The following is a 15,527-nucleotide window of genomic DNA, read 5'->3' as shown; positions in this document are numbered from 1 at the left end:
CCTTGTCATACGGCACTACACTATCTGATGACTTTCGTCAGCAGAGATCCTTTCTCTTTCCCATATTGCTTGAAACCTGTGGCCTGCTTAATAATGTGGAACATCCTTCTTAAGTAGATTTCCTTTAATTGAGCTCACCAGATGAGACAAGTGAAGGAGTTCAAGTAACTCAGGATCTTGTTCACAAATGAGGGAAGAAGAGAGCGGGGGATCGGCAGGCGAATTGGCGCAGCGTCTGCCATCAAGAGGGCGCTGTACCGGTCCGTCGTGGTGAAGAGAGAGCTGAGCCAAAAAGCGAAGCTCTCAATTTACCGGTCAATCTACGTTCCTACCCTCATCTATGGTCATGAGCTTTGGGTCGTGACCGAAAGAACGAGATCGCGGATACAAGCGGCCGAAATGGGTTTTCTCCGTAGGGTGTCTGGGCTCTCCCTTAGAGAGAGAAGCTCAGTCATCCGGGAGGGACTCAGAGTCGAGCCGCTGCTCCTTCACATCGAGAGGGGCCAGTTGAGGTGGCTCAGGCATCTGGTCAGGATGCCTCCTGGACGCCTCCTGGACGCCTCCCTGGTGAGGAGTACCGGGCACGTCCTACCGGGAGGAGGCCCCGGGGAAGACCCAGGACACGCTGGAGGGACTATGTCGGCTGGCCTGGGAACGCCTTGGGATTCCCCCGGAAGAGCTAGAAGAAGTGGCCGGGGAGAGGGAAGTCTGGGCCTCCCTTCTGAAGCTGCTACCCCCGCGACCCGACCCCAGATAAGCGGAAGAAAATGGATGGATGGATGGATGGATGGAGCTCACCAAATAAACTAATCAACCAGTTTTCTGAAATTAATTATAGTGATTCAGAGAGCCCTGACACACAATACCATCTATAAATTTAATAGCACAACAAAAAATGTAATCTTTATGACACTTTAATCCAATTTGCATAATAATTTGGAACACGGTGTAAAGGAATGCTGTTATTGGCAGAAAATTGTTGATTTTCTTATTAATTCTTATGGAAAAGCAATCAAATTATTTATTATTTTCATCTTTTGATGTACTGGTAATGTATAATCAGATCAAGTTCCTGTTGCTCCTCTGTTCATCGCTGATTCTTTATGAAGCAAAGGGAAACGGCTTATTTACCATTTACAATCTGAAAAGTGTGGTGTGCATCTCCATGTAGCTTCCGGCTGCAGATCTGAACAGGTGAAACATTTCCAGCTGGATGAAGAACATCCAGCCACAGATTCCAGTGGGATTCAGGTCTGGACTTTGACTAGGCCATTCTAATATCCATGGTGGTTGTCCTGCTGGAAGCTGAACCTCCAGCCCAGTCTCAGGTCTGATGGAAGTGATGATCAGGAAGTGATGTCATCATCCTGGATCCTCTAAACGCTTCCAGTCCAGCTGTGAGCTGAACGACTCCGTCTGAATGAGAGCAGCGCTCTGATTGGCTGGAGCTGATGATGTGGAAGCTCTGCAGAGCGGAAAAACGGCATCAGGTTCTGCAGGCCAGCGAGGAATGAATGCACCGCTTCAGTTTTCATAATGGCTGCAGTGATTCAGAGCCGAGCGCTGCAGCTTCAGGGCGGGGCTTCAAACATCCAGCCCATGATGTCATCGAGCTGGCGACTCCATGGTGGCCTCGCCGCTGCAGCCTGACATGGGGAGACGGACCCACTCTGATGCAGCTGGTGGGTCCAGTCAGGGTTCTGATGGGTTTCTTAGTGCGAGACGGTGATCGGACCGGAACCGAAGGAATGCCAGGATGAGGAGCTGATGAAGAGCAGAAGGGGGAGGCAACCAGTGGGACCAGTTTGGGTTTAACTGCTGATCCTTCAGCTGTTCTGGTTTGATTCAGTTTTGTTCACATTTATTTCATCTAAAAAAATAAATGGCTGCAAATAAGTTCTGATGTGTATCCATCCATCCATCCTCTGAATATTTCAATATCTTATTAAAATATTTTAATAAATTATTCACTCGTTTATTTCTCTGGATACAAACGAGTGAAGGGGATTGTGGGAGTTTTCCTTGCAGCCAGGCTCAGACTGCGGCTGGTTCTTGACTTTTTGTCCATAGTAACTTCTGAACATGAAGAGGATTAGAGCCGTGAGCAGAACCACCTCCTGGCTGCAGCCTACTTAGACTTAGACTTGTACTTTATTGATCCCTTGGGAAGACTCCCTCAGGAAATTGAAGTTACCAGGAGCTCACAGGCAAAAAACAAAGATAACACACAGTAAGCAAAAGTGCAAAAGAATACAAAAATACAAATTAAATACTAAGGTACACACTAAATGTGAGTAACCAAAACCTTAAATTATGCAAGAAAAACCTTAAGTTATGCAAGAAACAAGGAATAAGAATATAGAATATAAGAGGGCTTTAACTGGGATTAAACTGGAAAAACAGTTTGCTCCCAGCTAGATGAGTCTCGGCTGTGGCCCGCTTCCAGCAGCAGATCACTGATGGGTCCAGATGAACGGGACCGGGAGGCCGTGGCATTCCTCTTCCTCTCCAACTGGTTCTACTGGTCCAAAGTTCTGGGAACCATTACAGAAACACGGAGAGCCTAGTGTGAACAGGGACAAGTCGGGACTCCAGCTCCTCTCTGTGTAACAAGCAGGTCTGGGTTTGTGTCTGAGCGGCAGAATGAAGTCACTCTCTGCTGTTTGCTCAGCAGTTCTGGGTCCGGCTCGGCTGCGGGTGGTCGGGTTCTGATGCTCCGGCTGTAAGTGGCTCTTTGAAGCCTCCTTTCCTTCCACGGAGGAGCGTTTGTGCGTATCCGGCTCGGACTGAGGGGCGATCCCTGTTCGTGTGGTGTAAACCGTGTCAGAGGAGGAAGCCAAGGCAAACATCTCCTTTATTGGGGAACGATATCTGCTGATGTTTGCTCTCCATAAAGAGCTTCTGTCTGAAGAAAAGACGGATCGCTGCTGGACCTGGAGGAGCTCAGCCTTTTGTGCTGCTGGTTATTAATCATCTAAATACTGAAATATGGACAGCAGCCAAACAGGGAGAGTTTACAGCAAGGAGGAAGAATGCAGGTTGTGTTCACATCCAAAGCTCCACTTTGAGAACGGATGGAAACACTTTGTTAACAATCTGGCTTTAGGTTGGGACTCCTTTGTACTTCCTGGCTTTACAGCTTCAACTTAACGACAATAAACCAATTTATTTTATACAGCCTGTAAGAGCCAACAGCTTAGAGGATAATCATTGCTTTATAATAACAGTCAGGATGCCAGGGACCGTAAACATGAATGGCTGCCGAGCATAAAAGATGGTTTTAGCTTCACCTTGAAGTGAAACTTCCTCTGAATGAAGGTTTGTTCCTCCGGCTGACAGCAGCTGAAAACAACTCACAGAAAAATCAGAGATTCTGCCATTAAACCTGCCGCTGGTGTCTCATAATTGGGATGTGGATGAATCGCACAGATTTCTGTCTCCTTCATCCAGAGCCAAGAACGGTTCTTCATACAGCGACATTTCAATCCTGGATTCAGCTAAAAAGCTTTTATATTGTCCTCCATCTTGTTCTCACCAAGCCTTTCAGCACTATTATAGATTTATATGAATACTTATTGGTTCTGGTTTTACAGCTGTAGTTTCAATCTCCAGGAAGCTTTTTGGTTTATTTCAGTTCATCTGGATTTCTAATGTTCAGCCCACCTGGTAGAGTTAAACACACCTGGTCTGCGTTCACACTGAATCTGGTCCACGGCATACACTCTGTTTGGTTTTGGTCCAAAATAACAACCAGGTTTAGTTCTGCAGAAGATCATCAGGTCTCAGTCTAGCCGGTTAAAGTCTGGTTCGGTTCGGTCCAGTTTGACTCGGTGTCACTATGCCTGTGATGATGTTAGCAGCAAAACTCAGAAACAGAGAACCAGAACCTCGAGGTTCTGATGGACTCAACTGAACCCAGATTTTAAAATTTGTCTTTTAGATCTTCATTGCTTTGCCAATGGAAAACAATTCAAACGTACAAATTTATCAATGTTGTGGGTTTTTTTTTTTTTTTAACAAATGCTTTCTGGGTTTCGGCAAAGGATGTGAACCAATGGCCATGAACTTTACTGAAAAGGAAAAAAATGAACTCGTGCTGCTGGCAGGGTGCTACATTACGGTCATTCTGCTCCACATTAAGCATCTCTGTGACGGCAGACGCCATGCCGGCGCTGGTTCAGATGTTTGGAGTGTGGAAGGTCCAACCTTTGCTCAAGCAGTGAGGTAATCACTGGCCAATGAAAGGACACAGTCTGCTGTGAATCAAATCTCTTTAGCGCAATACACAGCTTGTTCCGGCTTGTCCTACCACTGAAGTGAAAAACATTCTATTGATAAGAGTTAAAAACAGGATCGGTCAGATGAAATGACCATCTTTGTTGTTGGATTTTTTAGCTGCATACTTTCTCTCATCAACAGTCACATTTCCTCCAAGAATCCAGCTGTTTGTACAGAGTAACTGGGAGATGATAAAGTGAAGGTTTGTGGTTTTAGTTCAGCCTTGATGTCCAGTCAGTAAGTGATGATTCAGATCATGTAATCCCCCTCATGTCACAGTAATAATGGCGGGTCTGGCTTTCCCAGCTGTAGTCCACGGCTCCGTCTTCCCCTCCAGGACTTAAGTCAAACAAATGTAAAGGAGTCTCCAGAAATCCTTCCCACCTGAACGGTTATCCGACTCTCAGCTGGCTCATCACTTTCTAAAGCTCCTCTGCTTTCTCCTTCTCCAAGCTCAGCTCAGTTTCAGCTTCCAGCCTCCAAGCACCTGGAACTGCTTCAAGGACTGCAGGGTGGTTCTGCAGAACCAACAAACACAGCGGCTCTGTCCAAGTGTTCATCAGTTTGATCGGTTAAGGACATGGTCCACACCCAGAACATCTCTGCTGTGTTTCCTCCGGTCCGCCAGATCCCGGGCTTCATTTAAACACCCTGATATCGCTCTGATTAACACCTGCTGCAGGTTTAAATAAACGCTGCAGAACAAAGGGTCAGTGTGGATTTCTGCCGGCTGGACTTTCTGCTGCTCCGCACTTTCAGTTTGAAGCTACAGATCGTATTTAGGAGGATAAACACCAGAAAACTGAATCACTTTTAACACTCTTCAGTAAAAAATAATCTGCAGGTTGTTGAGGAAAACAACGATAAAGATTTTATCTCACAGCTTTAAGATCAGGTTACATCAAGGAAAACCCAACTGTCCTGATCTGGTCAGGATGTACAGGAAGTAGGGCTGAAACAATTAATCAATTTCTGAAATCAAATATTTTATTAATGGTATAATCTCTAGAGTATACACACTAAAACCTGGTGTTTAATTGTGAAAGGTTCATCTTTTCACATGTTGATGTTAGACGGATGTTTTAGCTGCATATGCATCTTTTTCTACAAATGACTATGTGTTCACTAAAGCAATACTACATTATGCATTTTAGGCAATACAGTTTTCAATTTTTCATCTAAAAAACGGAACTGAATTATTTGTTGATTTGCTTTTTTATGTTGTAGAGTGAGCGTATAAACTGTTTCTGCGATAGAGTAAGTTGTTCCTAAATTTGCTGTTTCCATCTTCCATGCTTTGTCTCAGGAAGCAGCATGGAGCTGCAGCAGCCGTCCACTGGGACAGAACGAATGTCCTCCAGAGACGTCTGATGGTCACATGACACATGGTGGTGGGATCTTTGGAGGAGTCCAGGTTGTGAAGCACAGTGGTGACAGCATCATTTGTTTGACTAGAACAGGGTTCTGTTTTCCTGCAGGACGACGATCCCAAACCGATCCAGACTGAGTGTATAAAGCGGGCCCGGGACCCAGGACTCCAGGACCTGGACTCACTCCTGATGAATCTTTATGAACTCAGATGTGTGAAGCTTCCAGCCACTAATTTAATGCTCTGTCAGCAGAACCGTTTGGCCGTGAGCTCAGCGCCTCCCACACACTCACCAGAACCTCTTCCAGGAAGAGACCTGACTCATGCCGGCTGCAGACACAGGAAGTCTGACTGTTGCTTCATCACCTTTACCCCCAGCGCCACAGATGCTAATGATGCTGCTGTCCTAACAAGCAGAGCCCAGACTGGAGCAGCACCTTTCCACTCAGCAATACCTGGGAATCCCTCGACTGGCTGATGGTTCTGATGGGGCCCGCTGAATCCAAGCATCTCACTGATGGGACACTCCTGCCACAATTCGCAGTCCTTCCAGGATTTAGTTGTGTTTTTTTTTGGGAATAAAAATCCAAAGTTTTGACATCAGGGAACATCTCTCCAGTTGACTAGACGTTCAATGAGGGCTGGCTGGAGGAAATCCAGCGTTTGCGTGTTGATGCTCTCCTGCATCAACGTGCTCCGGTTCATAACTCTGCAGCGCTCCGTGAGCTCCAGGATGCTTTTAATCCAGACCAGAGATGATACACAAACAGGAATTTTCTTTTTGCTTTAGTCATTTGTTCTCAGTGCGTAAAATTAAAAATGTTAGCACCATGTGGACTGAAATCTGTCAAAATGACAGATGGCCTTCAGATTTTTCGTCAAAGGCTAAAAATATTCCGCCTGAGAAAACGTAATAAATTCTGCCTCCTGCAGGTGGGAGGTAGCAACGCTAAGCCCACTGATTTTGAGTATCGTCGCAGAAAACTTACAATAAACTCATAATTATGCATTAGTACAAAAGCATGAGCAGATCTGTTGATCCCGCGTTAATTTAAGCAACCAAGGACAGAAAACCTTCCCAGGGAGGGAACTGGAACGGGTCCAGGACAGAATCAAAGACCAGATCCAGAACCAGACGGTTCTGTTACGTCTAACACCCTGAGCTGCTTTCATCTGTTTTCCTCCATGTTGACCTCTGACCTCACCAGATTCATGGCTCTCTTCTCCTATAGAAACTGCTTATGGGACAATCAGGATTCGATTTCTGTTCTCTCCAACTCACCGTCAGTCACAGCAGTCTGGTTCTGGTTCTACTGACAGTCTCTATTTAAAGCCAAGTTGTTCCTTTCTGCTGTTTCCATGTGTTTGGTGAGGATGAGATATTTCTGCAGTCAATATCTTTTCCAGACTCCAGCAGACAGATGAACATCTGGGAAGAGATCAGAGCTCTGGACTTTCTTATCCTCAAACATCTCTGTCTTCTTCAGATTTATCATCATCTGGTGATAAAAACTGGCCTTGTTTCAGCTTCTGTGCAGCGAGCTGAAACAACATCATGAACATCAATGGTGAAAGGTTTATTTTCCATCTCAAGCTGGATGAATGAAGTCCGGCTTCAATCCCACCCAGCACCATTCCCAGGACTTCACGCAGGATTTCCCACATCAACAGGTTGGGATTGAAGGTAAATCCAGCCACCTCTGATATGCCGACATCTGGATCAGACAAGGGAGAGCTGACTCGGAACCAGCTCGCCTCCCACGGGTCTGCAGGCCTTCACAGACCAATTAGAAGTCTCTACTGATTGATTTGTTTTGAACAGAGTGAAACTCATTCACATCAACCTCAGCTCTGCAGGTGAGCTTTAAATGTCACTAGTAACAGCTCATCAGACGACTCATCACATCTTTTCACACCTCATCTTGATCAACGCTGCAAACAGACCAGAGGGCCAAATTAGCTCCCAGTGGGGCTGAACGTTCAGGTAAATAAATGCTTCATGGCAGCACTTCCTCACAGCTGTCAGTTTGCTCTCAACAATTCCTGAAGAAAACTGTTGGTCCAGGGTCCAGGTCACATCAACTTTCCCTAAGAACTGTTCTCACTCCAGTTCCAGAATGCTATCGGGATGTTCCGGGCTCTGGAGGCCAACAAAGTGCTTCAGCTTTAGGAGGGCTGCAGGAACGCTCTGGATCCTGGAGGCTGAAGGAACGCTCCGGATCCCAGAGGATACGGGGAAGTTCCAGTTCCAGGACAATGCATCATGGTCCGGCCTCGGCACGTAGCTGAGCCGTTTCAGTTTCAGGTTGGTCACAATGAGCAGCTACCTGGTGTGATGTTAATGCCACTTTAATTTACGGCCTGATTGTCTCCTGCTGGTTGATCAACAAGCTGTGACCTTCTGCCGGCTGTCGGCCTTAATGTGAGCAGACAAGTAGTCAAAGTTCACCAGCTAAGCATCTCATTATTCAGCCTGAATGTCATTTATGAACCATCAACCTTAATGCTCATCAAGCATAAACGAGACCAACTGAACCCATCAGGGAGAAACTCTTGTTGAAGCAGGAATTAGAGAATAAATCCAGGAAGTTCTTGATGATCAATAAGAGTCCAAGAGGGATCTGACAAGAACTGAGAGGAATGAGACCTTAATCACTCATTTCTAGCCAACATGATGGAACATTTCTAAGACCACTACAGACATTTTAAAGGACCAGCGTTTGTGACTGACTACCATCAAGTGGCCAAGGTGGGGAGTGCCCAGACGTGAAACTGGACTAGTTACATGTAAACAACAATAATGTGAACGGATCCAAAACAGAGAAAATAAGAATGGACAGAGACTTATGACAGAAAACTTTAAAAAAGTCTGAATTTTAATAAAGCTCAACCATTTCGGCCAGGTACAAGTGGCCGAAATGGGTTTTCTCCGTAGGGTGTCTGGGCTCTCCCTTAGAGAGAGAAGCTCGGTCATCCCGGAGGGACTCAGAGTAGAGCCGCTGCTCCTTCACATTGAGAGGAGACAGTTGAGGGTCATGTGGTCAAGACGCCTCCTGGACGCCTCTCTGGTGAGGTGTTCATGTCCCACAGGGGAGGAGGGGAAAACCCAGGACATGCTGGAGGGACGATGTTTCTCAGCTGGCCTGGGAACGCCTTGGGATTCCCCCTGGAAGAGCTGGAACAAGTGGCTGGGAGAGGAAAGTCTGGGCCTCCCTTTTTAAGTTGAGATCCCCTCGACCCGACCCCGGATAAGTAAGGAAGTAAGGGAGAGAGGGAGAGAGGGGATGGGGGGTAGAGGGAGGGAGGGAGGGAGGGAGGGAGGGAGGGATGGATGGATGGATGGATGGATGGATGGATGGATGGAACAAAGAGCTGGAGAGGAGAGACTACTTCCCGTTTACAAACCTGCAGACTGAACGAGAGCCGATGGTCAGTCTGAATCTCTTCTCCAGTTCAATAAATTCATGAGGCTTTTATCAGTAAACTGGAATAAATGTGAATTTATTTTAAAATGCAGACAGGAAACGAGTCCACTGTTCATCTGGGTAGAAAAACTGCTGACCTCCTGATGTGTTCATGGAAGAATTATTTCTGCAGTTTGAACATTTATTGCTTCATCAGTGGAATTGAAACCAGGACTGTTTATGCATTACAGGCTGCTAGACGTGATTCTGTTACGCAACAGTGAACTAACACTCCAACCTTCAGCACCAGGCAAACATCTACAATTCAGATATTACAATATTATAGATATTCAAATAATTGTGATTTAATATGTGATAAATACCTCCATTTTACCTCTTAAACCCTCGGCCATCAAACCTTCAGAGCCAACAGAAACTGGCTCTGAATTATGCCACCATCTTTAACCAATCACAGTGAGGGAAATATTCACTCCAACATGGATTATGACCACAACACAGTAAAGTTTAAACTGAATTTATTATTTTTGATCCATGAAATGAGCCTAATTTTTCCTGCTGCTTCAGTCAGTTTTGCATATAGAGAAATGATGCTGGTGCCATTTTAAAGAGCAATGTTTGGGCTTTAATTTGAAAGGTCGGTAGCGTCGGTCAGACTGTGTTTCAGAGGCGTTCCTGTGTGTTTTTCCACAAAAGCATTTACTTATTTATTTACCTGCTTGGTGTTGAAACTCAGTGTTTATTTAGATGCGTTCTCTCCTGTTACACAGATCTGCAGTATGCTGATATTGTTTGATGTGTAGAAAATGTTTGGACTGACTTTGTTTTCTAAAGTGCTGCTGTCCCGGTACAGGGGGAATTTTAGGTCATACAGGTTAAAATCACTCTTTTAAAAATTATTTGTTTTTTAGCCATTCCATGATCACAGATTAGTAGATTTACATTATGTGAGAAAATATCTGATGTGGAAATGATAAACTACTAAATACTGAGGGATCTCAACAAAAAGAACAAAGAAAATAAAAAATTACACTGCAATAGTTACGTAAAAATACAGCTTGAATGGAACTTCTGAAAGGAAACAAGTTAATTTAAAAGATTTATGAAAAATGAAAAGAAGATATTATTGGGATATGTTGAAACCAAAAATATGAAAAACACAACAAATGTCAAAGGATCCATTAGGGTTCAGGGTATCCTGGGGCACAGGTGTGATGTCACTTCCTCCTACCTGAGTAGAGCTGAGTGTTGGTGTAAAGTCTGATCTGTGGTTCTGGTTCTGGTCAGGTTCAATCCTCCTGAACCAACTCTTCATCATGAAACCAGTCATCAGTGGAACAACCTATAACCAGTAACCATGGTTACAGCTTTAAATTAGCTGCATGATGCTGATAAAAAAAAATGAAAGAAAATGTTTTTATAAATTATTTAAACCTACATATAGATTCTACCAAATAATCAAAAATATTTTATTTATTAGCAGTTTAATAAATTTACAGTTAATTCTTTACAAACATTAAACACATAATCATCTCGAACTCGAGGTCCCAGTTCGGGTTACCGGAACCTCTTCATTTAAAACCAGAATTAGCCCAGAAGCTAACGGTCCAGCTAGCAGCGGCTACATCCACGACTCACCGGAGCTTCTAAAGGTTTTAACCCGGCCGGAAGCGGTCCGTATTCGACCCGGGGTGGAGCTATAAGGAAGATATGGATCACTAACACGAACCAGAACATTTTATACAAACTTTAAGGGTAGTTTATGGAAACTTTTTAATAGCTACATCCGCGGTTCGGTTCAGCAGGATGGTGCCTATGAAGGGGAAGTGATCTTTGACCTTTTAGTGTTCGCGACCTTCTGTCGAAGTCAGAATTCCAGCGTGTGCGCCCCCTACTGGCTGAGTCAAAATTACACCTTTATTTACATAAAGTGATTTTAGATCAGTGTTTCAAACTTTTTCAGGCTGAGGATCACTTAACCCATTTAGCAAACAGTCATAGACCACCTAGCCTGAAATTTCCCCCGCGACAGCACATCTTAATATATAATGCAACCTGAAATGAAAATATTAGTCTCTTAATTCACGTATTGTTGTTTTCTTTGTTCTTTCTAATGAGAAGGGTGGTGCTGTTTGGTAAATGTGACTGGCCATGACAAAGAGATGATGACGTCTACTTGGGTATTTTGAGTTAGATTGTTAAAGTGTGAAGTCTACGCTTTCTAATTATGTTTAAAAAAGAGGAAATAAAAAATAAGCTGTTCTTTACTATCAAGTGTTATGTGCATTAATAACATTTAGGGCTATTTGTAATTTAGAAGCACAATTAAAGAAAAATAGCCTTGAGTTGCTTTAACAGAAACAAAAAAATCATTTTCTGCATCATTAGATATAAAAATAACAATAACATACTATATCTATCAATATTTAATATTTTCAATTAAATAAAAAATTACAATAGCTGATGACCAGAAAGAGGAGCATCATTCATTACCAAGCAAAGTCATAAAAACAAAAAACAAAAAAAAACAAAGAACAGTTCTGACTATCAGAGTCGATTCCTACCGCATAGAGCCGTTCAAAAGAATCCATTCGCTAGTGAACGACAGCAGCTTCAGCTTCCTCTGGTCATAAAATATTCCTGGAGTTTTTCTTTCCACCGGTATCTGCAGCTTTTCTTTTGAGTGACTCTGTTTCAATCCAGTTTTCCGTCATTATTTTTAACACAATCCTTTGCTAAGCTAGCTGTAACGTCGCACTTTGAGCTGACGTCACAGCAAATAAATGGTAGTTTACATGCAGTACCTGGCGGACCACCAGGGGGCGGCGGCGGACCACCAGTGGTTCTGGAACCACAGTTTGAGAAAGTCTGGTTCAGATGAACACTTTTACATGTTTAGGGCTACAGAAAAAGTCAAAATTCTGACATTAAAACTGGCTGCTAATCCTAATATTTTTATGCTCATTTTCCACCTGACAGAGTTCTGAGAAACTTCTGCTTCTTAAATCAAAGAGAGAAGTTGGAAAAGAGAATTAACTACAATAACATTTTATTTTGTACGTTGTAAATAAATTACTATTGTTTTAAAAATTGAAAGAGGTGGAAAATGGAGAACAGAAGAGACTGAAGTCATTTTGGTTGCTTAAGAAAGATCATAGGTTCATTCACCAGTGATCTCTGAATGAAAACCAAACGGTCTCCTCTCCACCTTCCTGTTTGCCTCTAACTCTGCTGAACTCTACAGCAAAGACATTTTCAGAACCACTGGAGCAACAGAACGTCTCCATCTTCTGGACTGGCCCGGCATTTCCTTTTAACAGCTGATAAAAGCATTTGGGATGAATGCTGAGCTCCCAGAGGATCCAGGCAGCGGCTGGCCGGCTCCTGGGAAAGTGTGGGCAGACTGGGCGGACTGGCCGAACTGGGCGGACTGGGCCGCGGGCAGATGAGCTGGATCAAAGCGGTGCTGGAAAAGCCATTGGGACGGATTCATGGTCCGCTTTACGGCTCCGAACTGTTAGAATCAGGAGCTCGGCTTTCATGACAGCACGACATGCTCGACTTGTCCTCCCGCCTGGATCCGATTCCAGTCGGCACCGGTCCGAAAAGCTGACTGCAGCTTTGATTCTGGAGGTTCCGAAGTTCTGCGAGAGGTTTTCTTTCCATGGCAGCTGTCATCGTTTAGTCTGAGACGTCAGTAAATGTCCATCACAGGTTCCTGCAGCCAAACTCCTCAAAGGCTCCAACGGAGCCCAAACATTCCTGAAAGTCCAACATTTTCCCTCCATTGGTTCCGGTTTTCCCGCTCCCAGTTCGGCTGTCAGAGGAGATGGGATGTCCATCCAGGAAGGTTTTTCTCTTCCAGGTCATGGATCCGTCAGTTTTCCTGAGGTTTCAGGCAGATTATACAGAATTAAAGGGATTTATAATCTGTAGATGTCAGGCAGGACCAGCAGGCCCAACTGGGTCCAAATCAGAGTTTTATGAAGTTTGGAGGAACAGAACCGTGACTATTATAGGGCCCGTTTGGTGAGTAGTTTAACCTTTCATAAGGGGAAGTCATATTATTACCATGTTATTCAATCTTTTACAAATGTCAGAGTAATAAACTACATTTTTAGTTAGCTAGTCAAATATTTAGCCTAAAGCTAAATATTTAAAAATTACCTACATATATAACTAAAATATTTAGGTAATATGCAACTAAATATTTAGCTTGAAGCTAACTAGCTACATTCCTAAATGAATATCTAGTTATGATCTTGCCAAATATTTAGTTTGGCCAACAATATTACCTAAATATTGAGAGCTAAATATGTACTTTGACTGGCACTGGATCTTGATGCTGGGTCATTAAGTCCCAGCTGAAGTGGTTCTGGACTCTGGCCCAAACGGGTCAGAGTCCAGAACCTTTAGCAGTGTGGAACAGGAATGATCCTTGCAGGATTTGTTGTTTCTGTTCAGAGAACTATCCAGTAAATTCTCTCTGAGCTCTCTGCTGCTCACGCTGTGGTTCTGATCCAAACGATGATCGGTCCCACAGGGCCAGGAACTGGGCTGAGTTCGAATCATTGATCCTTTAATCGGGACGCAGAGCCGAGTTCTGAAATGTCTCCGGGTTCTTCTGGACCTTTCTGGGTTTCGGTTCTGGTTGGCTTTCTTCCTCCTCCTCTTCCTCAGATCCAGTATCTGAACCGATCCAGATAGGCAGAAGGCCCAGATTACTCCAGAATAGAACCAAGAAATCAACTAACAGGTTTTTATTTTATTCTGTTTATTTGGTGAATAAACAATAAAATAATAAATTTATGGTTTTTAGTTCAGGATGTTTACAATCAGAGCGGCGTGTGTGTGTGTGTGTGTGTGTGTGTGTGTGTGTGTGTGTGTGTGTGTGTGTGTGTGTGTGTGTCTCCTGCTGCCAGCTGATTGGCTGCCTCTCTGCTCCATTCAGGAAGCAGGAAGTGGAGGTGCATGTGGTTCTGATTTGGGCTGTTTTCATTGGCCGGCTGCCGCTGACAGACGCTCGTTTGTTCTCCGTCCTCTCCGGCTGCTAATTGGACCCAGTCCTCATTAAGGCGAGGCTAATGGTCCCGGTTCTGTTCCTGCAGGACCGTTTGCTGCTCACGGGGCTTTCAGCAGCAGAGGGAACCTCTGTTTGAGCTCTGCGGGGGTTCTGCTCATTCTGGGTCGTAAAACCTGAAGACAGAACATCCAGAACCCAGAAATAAACCGGCCGGACTTTAACTGCCGTCACACCTGCAGCGCCAACCGAACCGGGTCGAGACGCTTTGAGAAGATCCACAACCTGACTTCTGCTTTATTTAAGACCATCAGAGGGAAGGTGAGCATAAATGCACTCCACACTTTTCAGATCTAACCTGTGACCTATGAACTGTCTCTGCTCTCAGCTGCAGTTCATGTGTTCATTCAGGGTTAATTTTAGACCGAGGGGTCAGAGGTCAGCGTTCAGAATCCGAGAAGAAGTTCTTTGTTCTGGTTCTGAAGCAGCAGAGCGGTCCGGAGTGGGCGGAGCTTAAAGGTAAAGATCTTCTGGTTCCTCAGAGTGATGATGTTCTGCGGGTCACGTGACTTGACCCAGTCTGCTAAAGGTCATGAATAAACCAAACGTTTGGACCTGAGACCGTCCACTGATAACACAATGGTACCAACTGCAGTTCTAAAGGTAAACCCGGTCCAAACCAGGCGAAGGACCAGACCCCTGTTCCTTTAACTAGGCCATTCTGGGATCATCTGAATGAAAAGGAACAGTGGACGGTTTCTCCTCTCCTTCCCGTCTTCATCCCGAGACACTGAACGCTCATCAAAGCTTCATGACGCCGTGCGGCTTCAAACCACTTCCTGTCAGCGCCCGGCCACTTCCTGTCAGCGCCCAGACGCTTCCTGCAGACGCCGCTCAGGGCACAAAAACCCAACAGGCTCTGGATCACTTCTGCTTCATCCTCTGCAGGATGTTTACAGTCCAAACAGCATTATTAGTGATGACATCATGGAGATCAGAGGATCTGATTGGCTGATAAATTTATTTCTGCTGCTTCATCGTCTCGTCTGATGAGGTTTCCTCCCGTCTGCCGATCTGAGCGCTGATAGAGAGGAACAGAGGACGCCCTTCATCATCATCATCATCATCATCTGTTCTCGTCCCACATTGACTCCTCCCTCAGTCTGACCTTCAGCTGACCTTTGATCTGTCACATAGCACCTGCTGCATCGGACCAGAACCAACCGGGTCCAACCCGTCCGATCCAGTTCATCAGTGCAGAAACTTTCAGAATTTAATACAGTAACTAATTATGAAACAAACATTACATTTAGTCAAATATCATCAAATATATAAATATATTGATCAATGTTCCCGGTTATTAACCAAAGGCAGATCTACCAGCTTCAAACAAACTGAAGGCCCGCGGGCCAAATGCGGCCCGTCGGTCCTCCCAGAG

The sequence above is a fragment of the Xiphophorus hellerii genome, chromosome 17 (genome assembly GCF_003331165.1).
Source record: "Xiphophorus hellerii strain 12219 chromosome 17, Xiphophorus_hellerii-4.1, whole genome shotgun sequence".
NCBI classification, from domain to species: Eukaryota; Metazoa; Chordata; class Actinopteri; order Cyprinodontiformes; family Poeciliidae; genus Xiphophorus; species Xiphophorus hellerii.
The sequence above is the reverse complement of the archived record's forward strand: the minus strand, read 5'-3'. Positions refer to the sequence as shown.